The sequence below is a fragment of the Mesitornis unicolor genome, unplaced genomic scaffold, assembly GCF_000695765.1.
Source record: "Mesitornis unicolor isolate BGI_N332 unplaced genomic scaffold, ASM69576v1 scaffold13917, whole genome shotgun sequence".
NCBI lineage: Eukaryota > Metazoa > Chordata > Aves > Mesitornithiformes > Mesitornithidae > Mesitornis > Mesitornis unicolor.
Window position 1 is genome coordinate 171108 of NW_010197193.1, and position 7461 is coordinate 178568.

The following is a 7461-nucleotide window of genomic DNA, read 5'->3' on the forward strand; positions in this document are numbered from 1 at the left end:
AAATCATACTCTTCTGTACTTAAGTTTAACTGATTTTTCTGGTGATGACCTATCAGAGATAGGTGCATAAGAAATATGTAGTGCAAGGTGGAGCGTCAAAATCATGACAGAAAAACTAGATTCAATTCCTTTAAAAATATCTGCAGCTTTCTGAGCTTTTTGTACAGTTTCAGAACTGGCATTTACTGAATGCTTAGTTTAAGCAGAATAACATGTTCTGGAGAAAAGCCTGAAAATAAGTTTTCAGTTTAAAGAACATAATCTTGCATCCCTGAATTTTCTAACAGACTATATTGCTGGATGACAGCAGCATTATCAGTTCTCTTTCTTCTTCAAAAGTCAGTTAAGGCCAGTAAACATGAAGTAGATATGCTAAGAAAAGAATGGATATATCTACTGATGATCTTGTTAGCACATGAAAGGGTAATTAATATATACCAAAAGAAGAGGAAGTATGTATTTACATAAACAGTAGAATGTAAAAAAAGAGGAACTCTGGAAAACTGAAAATGAATAGGAGGTGTAAAGAATGGAAATAATTGATAGAAAAAAGGTAGTAATAATAACACAAATGTTCCTTTCATTAAAAAAAGTTATGATGATAAAGTTGTCATGAGTGATACATGACTAATACTCAAATGAAAATGAATTTCATAAATAAGTCTCTTATCAGCTGTTACAAAGAGGGCATACGTTTTCTACATTTCCACCTTGACTCAAAAGCAGAAACTAAGAACAGAATTCCCATATCCTGCGTGACATATGTGACACCCTGGTCATCCCACATGTTGGAATGAAAGCATAACTGATAACTAATGTAACCAGAGCACTTTCTCAAAGACGACTGTGTGCCTGTGTTACTGGTTGTCTTATTGTTTCGTATACATCTGTAGTGCCCGCAAAACTAAAATATACTAATATCTTTGAAGTGCCCAAGGTGCCCAAGAAAGGTGTTCTGGAAGAGCCCAAGCCTGTAACTGTGCCAAAAAAGCCAACTGTGCCAAAAGTTCAAGGTACCTGTCACCCTGTGGATCAACCTGAATGAGACTGTTCCTTACTGTCTAACGTGTTACCTCTGATGTCTGTTCTCCTGTCTGTTTGTGATTACCTGAAATTTCTGTGTTCTGTGCTGTGTACAAATTGTGTTGTTAGAATGACAAATAGAAAGGGAATGTGAGGGACTGTCTCAATCTCCTTCATAAGTGTTCAGAATCTAAGATTCTCTATATATCAAAACAGGTAAGATACATGGGTAAGAGCTTTTTACTTTGGATTTTTAAGGTAAACTTTTGTCTTTATCATTTTGCCAAGATTCTCAAGTAATATAAATGGGGTTTTCACCCGAAGTATTTTTCTTTGACCACTACCACCTGGCAACCCTGTCCCATTGTATGGTAGTGACAACCAGACACAGCCACGACACAGGACTACTAAGAAAACAGTCAAACAAAAAACCCAAACCTACAAAAACTGATCATTTCAGAGAGAATAAGTAGGAAAGCCAGGCTCAATAGACTGTGAAGCAACTGAAGTTGCTATGGGAAAAGAAGTTCCAAAGTAAAAAGAAGAACATACCTAGATAGGACAGTTGCATTTTAAGAATTGGGCATATGTGATCTGGGCCTAGATCGCAAATAACAGATACGCCAAGCCAGTTAGTAAACACAGTGCTTGTTCAAATGCATCGTAGATGAGGATCGTCATCATTCCATGGTCAGATTTCATATGAGAAAAACATATGGCCATAATCAGACACTGAGGTAACTATTTTCTGACCATAATGTCATGGGGAGCCAAGAAAGTGGGTTTTGCAAATCTACAAATCTATAATTGAATTGCACATAGTTATTAGGTACAAGACCACCAAATCTTCTGTATTTATGCAGATCATTTCTGCAGCACATAAAGGAGGAGAGCAAGGAAACTTGCTCACTCTGCAGGTAGCCCTTTTACCCTCGCCAAATGCAATTTCTAAATACAAGATTAAAGAAGCCCTGGAACCTCATTAAGTCAAACCCCTTCCTGCACTTATACTGAGAAAGAGTTGAAAAAACCAGAAGAGAAACCGAAGAGAGAAACAGTAATGATGATGGGATTTGCATTCCTCACACTGTCATGGCCCACATTTCTGAATGCAGAACACCAGCATCTTCATGAGGAATGGCAACAGATAAGACACAGGCTAAGTTTGCTGCCAGGGAAGAGTCTGATCTCAGCAAGGCTGAGAATGACAGTCTCTCCTCCCAGGGAGTGAAGGCTATGGAGTACAGAGCAGTGTATCCTAATTCACACCTCGCCTTTGAGCTGCAAATAAACATGGCAAATATCTTTCTCACAGAACCTACTTGGCATCACCACTCTGTGCCTGTTATTTTGTGTATGTGAGTGAGAGAGACAGACATAGGTCAGCACTGTGAGACCAGTTTGGTTGCTTTCATGAGTGCATCTCTAGTTTACATTTTGTTGTCCATTTTCCTGTTTAATGTATAAAACTGACTGTTATTAATATCTTTGAAGCACCTGAGGTGCCCCAGAAGGCTACTCGTGAGGAAAAAGTACCTGTGGCCACTGCCAAAGCACCAGAGCTTCCAGCACCCAGAGGTACCTGTCTTCATGGATAACTTAACAAAGAAGATACTTAATCTTCTTCTCTTAAGTGTTGTCCTAGCCTCTCTTTCATATCTCTGTTTTCAAACTGAGACCCTCAAGGTTGTGCATGCTGGGTAAATGGTGCTGCACGTGTGTGTGAGGTTCTGGGCTGGCTGTTGTGATGTTGTGTGTCTGTGTTGCCCTCGTTTTTGTTCCCACTTGGCATGTGTTTTCACCAATGTAAAATGAAACGCACTAATGTCTTTGAAGTGCTTGAGATGGCTGAGGCAGAGGTCCTGGGAGAGGAAGAGGAGGAGGAAGAAGCACCAGAAGAGGTGGTACCAGTTGCTGAGCCTGGAGAGCCAGAACCTCCTCCAGCTGAAGGTATATGGTGGTGTTTTGAAAGAGCCTGCCATACCCACTGGGTTGCTGCATTACTGAGTGCTCTTTGTCCCTCAGCACTCTCTAAGGTGGAATGAGAGAGGCATTTGGTCATGTCATGTCTGTATGTGCCTGATATTTAGCTCAGTCAAGTAAAAGGGACTAATATCTTTAAAGTGCCTGAGGTGGCTGAGGAGGAAGAGCCAGCAGAGGAGGCGCCAGTGGTTGTTTCCCCAAAGCCTGTGACGGTGCCCAAGAAGCCTGTGGCTGTGTCCAAGAAGCCAGAGCCTCTGCCTGTCCTTAAAAAACATGAAGTTACTTTAGTTAAAGGTACATACGTCAGTAATTGTGCCTCTCCTTTTCTCTATTCTCTGAATTCTCTTTTCTTGGTTTCACTGTTTCAGAGTGCTTAGGTGTCTGAGTGAATAATCTGTCACTTAAAATTTTATTCTTCATGTTTTTAATTTCTTACTCTTTTTAGTGTTTGCACTTTTCTCTATTGTATGTGTATATGCATCTTAATGTTAACAAAAAGTTAAAATTTACTAATATCTTTAAAGCACCTGAAGTGCCGGAGAGAAGTGTCCCAGAAGAGAAATTGACTCTTACAACACCTAAAAAGCCTGAATTTAAAAAACCAGAGCCTCCACCAGTCAAAGGTATATATTGTCAGGAGGCATCTCCTGAGGCAAAATGTTTTCTATTCTTCTCTCTTTTCTTTGTTCACAAGTGAGTCTATGAAATATGTCAGTTGTATGTAGACTACCTTGGGAGTAACTATTTGGAGCACAGTCTTTCATGGTTCTGGCCACTGTTACTCACTGTGATTTTCTGTTTGCTAATTGTCTTTGTCTTTTTTATATTTCCTATGTACATTTGTATATATGCAAATAAAAAGAACTAATATTTTTTGAAGTGCCTGAGGTACCCGAGAAACCTGTTCCAGAGGATAAAGTACCAGTTGCTGTTCCTAAAATGCCTGAACCACTACCAAGTGAAGGTATATGCCATCATAGTTATTACTGTAAGGACAATCCTTTGTCCTGTTCTTCCAAACATTAGCTTTAATATAGATGTTGGGATTTTTTTCCCATTGTAAAGTTCATTTCATATTTTAGATGATATCAGTCTATGTTTCTTGTATGTCCTATTATATTTTCATATTTGGAAGTAAAATATCACTTTAAAAATAAATATTTTCAAGTGACATTTGCTCCAACACAGGATATTCCTAAAAAAGTACATATCTTTTAAAGATAATAATCAGTTCCCACTAAATTTGAGTCTTCTAAAAGCTAGTATTTGTATTGTTATAATCCTAAATGTATTGAGAGCATTGAAGTTTTTATTCAGTCCAGTTACAATGACTCATCCCCAAATTTAATGTTTAGATTTTATTGTATGCATAAAAATACTGCCCTTCATACAATCCTTATTCATTCTCTAGATACAAAGAGAGTAGTTTTTCAAAAGCATACACTAACTGCAAAGGTAACAGAAACGGAGTGATTACTTATCCTAACATATATTTGTCTGGGTCTGTTCAAGTAGCTTTCTTTGTAGTGATATCTATGTAATTGTTCATGTGAAATGATCTTATCACTGGAAACTTACATCAGTTGTCAACATTCTTTAAAGAATACGAAATCCTAAAGGAGATTGAACCTGAAGAAGAAGAAGACATTCCAGTTGCAGAAGTAGAAGCAGCTTTACTAGTTAAAGGTATACAAAGTACCTACCTAGAGGCTGCAAGACACCTTTCTTTCATTACTGTGCAATTTTTTTCTTGCTCTGTCATTCTTTGCACATGTACCTGTATGTTGTAGATCTCTGTGTATTTCCTTTAATGTTATTATGGTTTGAAAATGAATTCTGAGCTCTTAATTCTGCATACAACATACAGGTTACTTTAAATGTTTTCACTTTCTTTCTTGTCAACAAGAGTCTTCCTATCATTTGGTTTCCCACCTTTGTTCTCATGTTATTAACATGCTGTTAAAAGTCAGCTTGGATATTTGCATTGTGTGCATGCTACAAAGTGGTAGCCTAAAGCTCTTTCAAACTTCCATTTATTAATTGAGACTTTTTTCACTGTCTTCGCTGGAAATGGAAAATTACCATCTTTACATTTGTACATTACTCTTCACATAACTACCATGGTAGTAAATTTATACTTTATCTACCTAATGTTATTTAAAGCACCAGAAGCTGAAAAGAAGATCCCTGAAAAACGAAAACCACCTGCACCTACTCCACCAACAGAAGATATTAAATTGGCAAAAGACCTACTTAAAGGTATAATCATCTGAAGCCACAATTAACAGTGGGAACTCAAACATATAATCCTTTTAAATTATACTGATGAATCTTGAAAAGCATGCTTTTAAACATATAACTTTGGATTTTTTTCTTTTCTAATTTGCTATCACTCTAATGGTGCACCTTAATAATACTTATGATTTTTTACCAGTGTTATGCCAAATCAGTTTACATAGATTCTTTTCAATAGTAATGGTAAAAGCAAATTTATTTTTAAAATTCTTAACCAAGTTAACACATTCTTCTATCCTTAATGCACTTCTTCTATCTTTAATATGCTCTTAAAAATGAAAAGAATCTCCAGCAATAATTTGCTGGTGTTACTATAGGAATATAGGTTTCAGTTCAACTGTGCTTCAGATCATCTGACTTCTTCTAAACAGTTAATCACCCAGAATCTTAGCTTTGTAACTCTTGTCTTTCTGTTATGTCAATAGTATTAATCACTTGTTTGGATTTTTTAGAAAGCTCTTTTCTTTTTTGAATCTAATGATGTGTGTGGTAAAATTAAAATAATTTTCTTTCAAGCTCCTGAATCAAGGAAGAAAGTTGTGACTGCAAAACCTGGTGAGCCTCCAAAATTGGAACCCCCACCTGCTAAAGGTACCTAGCTCATATAAGAATCTTTCTTAAATTAAGCCTCTTATGAGACAAAAGTTGTAGTTCTTGGTATCTTTTTCTTCTTTAATTTGTTCAGAAATGTCAAAAAGCTGTCTATGTTAGATTATACTCAACAGTAGACTCCAGTCTTGGATATACCTGTTCATGTCATATTTATGTCCACTTTAACCTCCCATCATGCAATTCATGAAATGCAAGATACAGAACCACAAAAGAGTGAGAGAGATTTTATGAGTTTTGGCACTTGTGTAGATGCTCACTTTGGTTCTCTGCTTAGGGAGAAATGAAAAACACCATACTTTTAAAATGCATATAGCATTGTTCGAACATTTTTAGTTTATTATTTGTCTGAAATGTAACTTATTTTTGTGAGAGGACACTTTGCAGAGATGAAGATGAATAATGAATTGAGCAAGTCGCTTTACAAGTACTCACTTATCTTTTTCCTATGTACTGGAACTTAAGACAACCTAAGCAGCTAAGCAGTAAACATCTTTTCTTAATGCTGGTCCAGGTTTAGAAATCAAACTAACTGGATCCATGTGAACATCTTAGATAAACAGTTCAGATTAATAGATATGTAACATAAGCCTGTAATGAAAGAGGAAAAGGAGAAACCTTTATAGTTTTGTCAAACCATACTTCTCTTTTGTTGATAGAAGACAACTGGATGCAAATGATATAGGAAAAAATATTAAAACTATCAACTTCAACCTCAGCAGTTTTACCTTTGCTTTTAATATTCAGCAGTGGACCAGCATTTGATTTGTGTGTTTGGAATGGTTAGTTGTTGGTTAGCTCTTACTACTGTTATGAACCTTTAATAAAATCTGGAATAATACTCTTTTAAGTGCCTGGACTTGTAAAGAAACCTCGCAGAGTAATTCCCGAAGTTACTCCTCCACCAAAAGAAGAAGTTGTTTTGAAAAGAGGTATAGTATACGTTGCTCAGTATATTCCCCAAAGTAACATTGTTTTATGTGTGTGGTATGGAAATGATCAAACTACTACCCAATGTCTGTTTCTTGGGGAAAGCGTTTAAAGTTGCAGGGATGAAGTGGGGATATCCTAAAAACTGTCAGATTCAAAGGATCTGTGATGAAAACACATCAGAACACTGAAAACCTAGTTCTCTGTAACTCTCTTTTATTTTCTTAATCTCCGTAATGCCTATACTGAAGTTGGTGGTTTTCCACTGTCTTCAGCTTCAGGACCCCTAAATATTTTCCGGTGACAGTGTAAATGTTATTAAAGTCAAATTTGTAGCATCTGTATTCTCTTCTATGGTTTTCTTAGAAGTACTGCAGAGATCACAGATCCCTGTGGCACTATTGGACAACAGTCTCCTTTCCTGCAAAGTCTGGAGCCTTCTGAATCACTTCATGCTCAATTATTTCTTAGAAAAAGGAAGCACTAACTCCAATTCTCTTTGAAATACCACAATGGGATGATTCGTACCTGTGTACCTTGCAGATGAGCTTCAAATTTCAAACAACATAATAAAACATAGATATGAAGATTTTAATATTATAGTCTCATTAGGCATCCAAG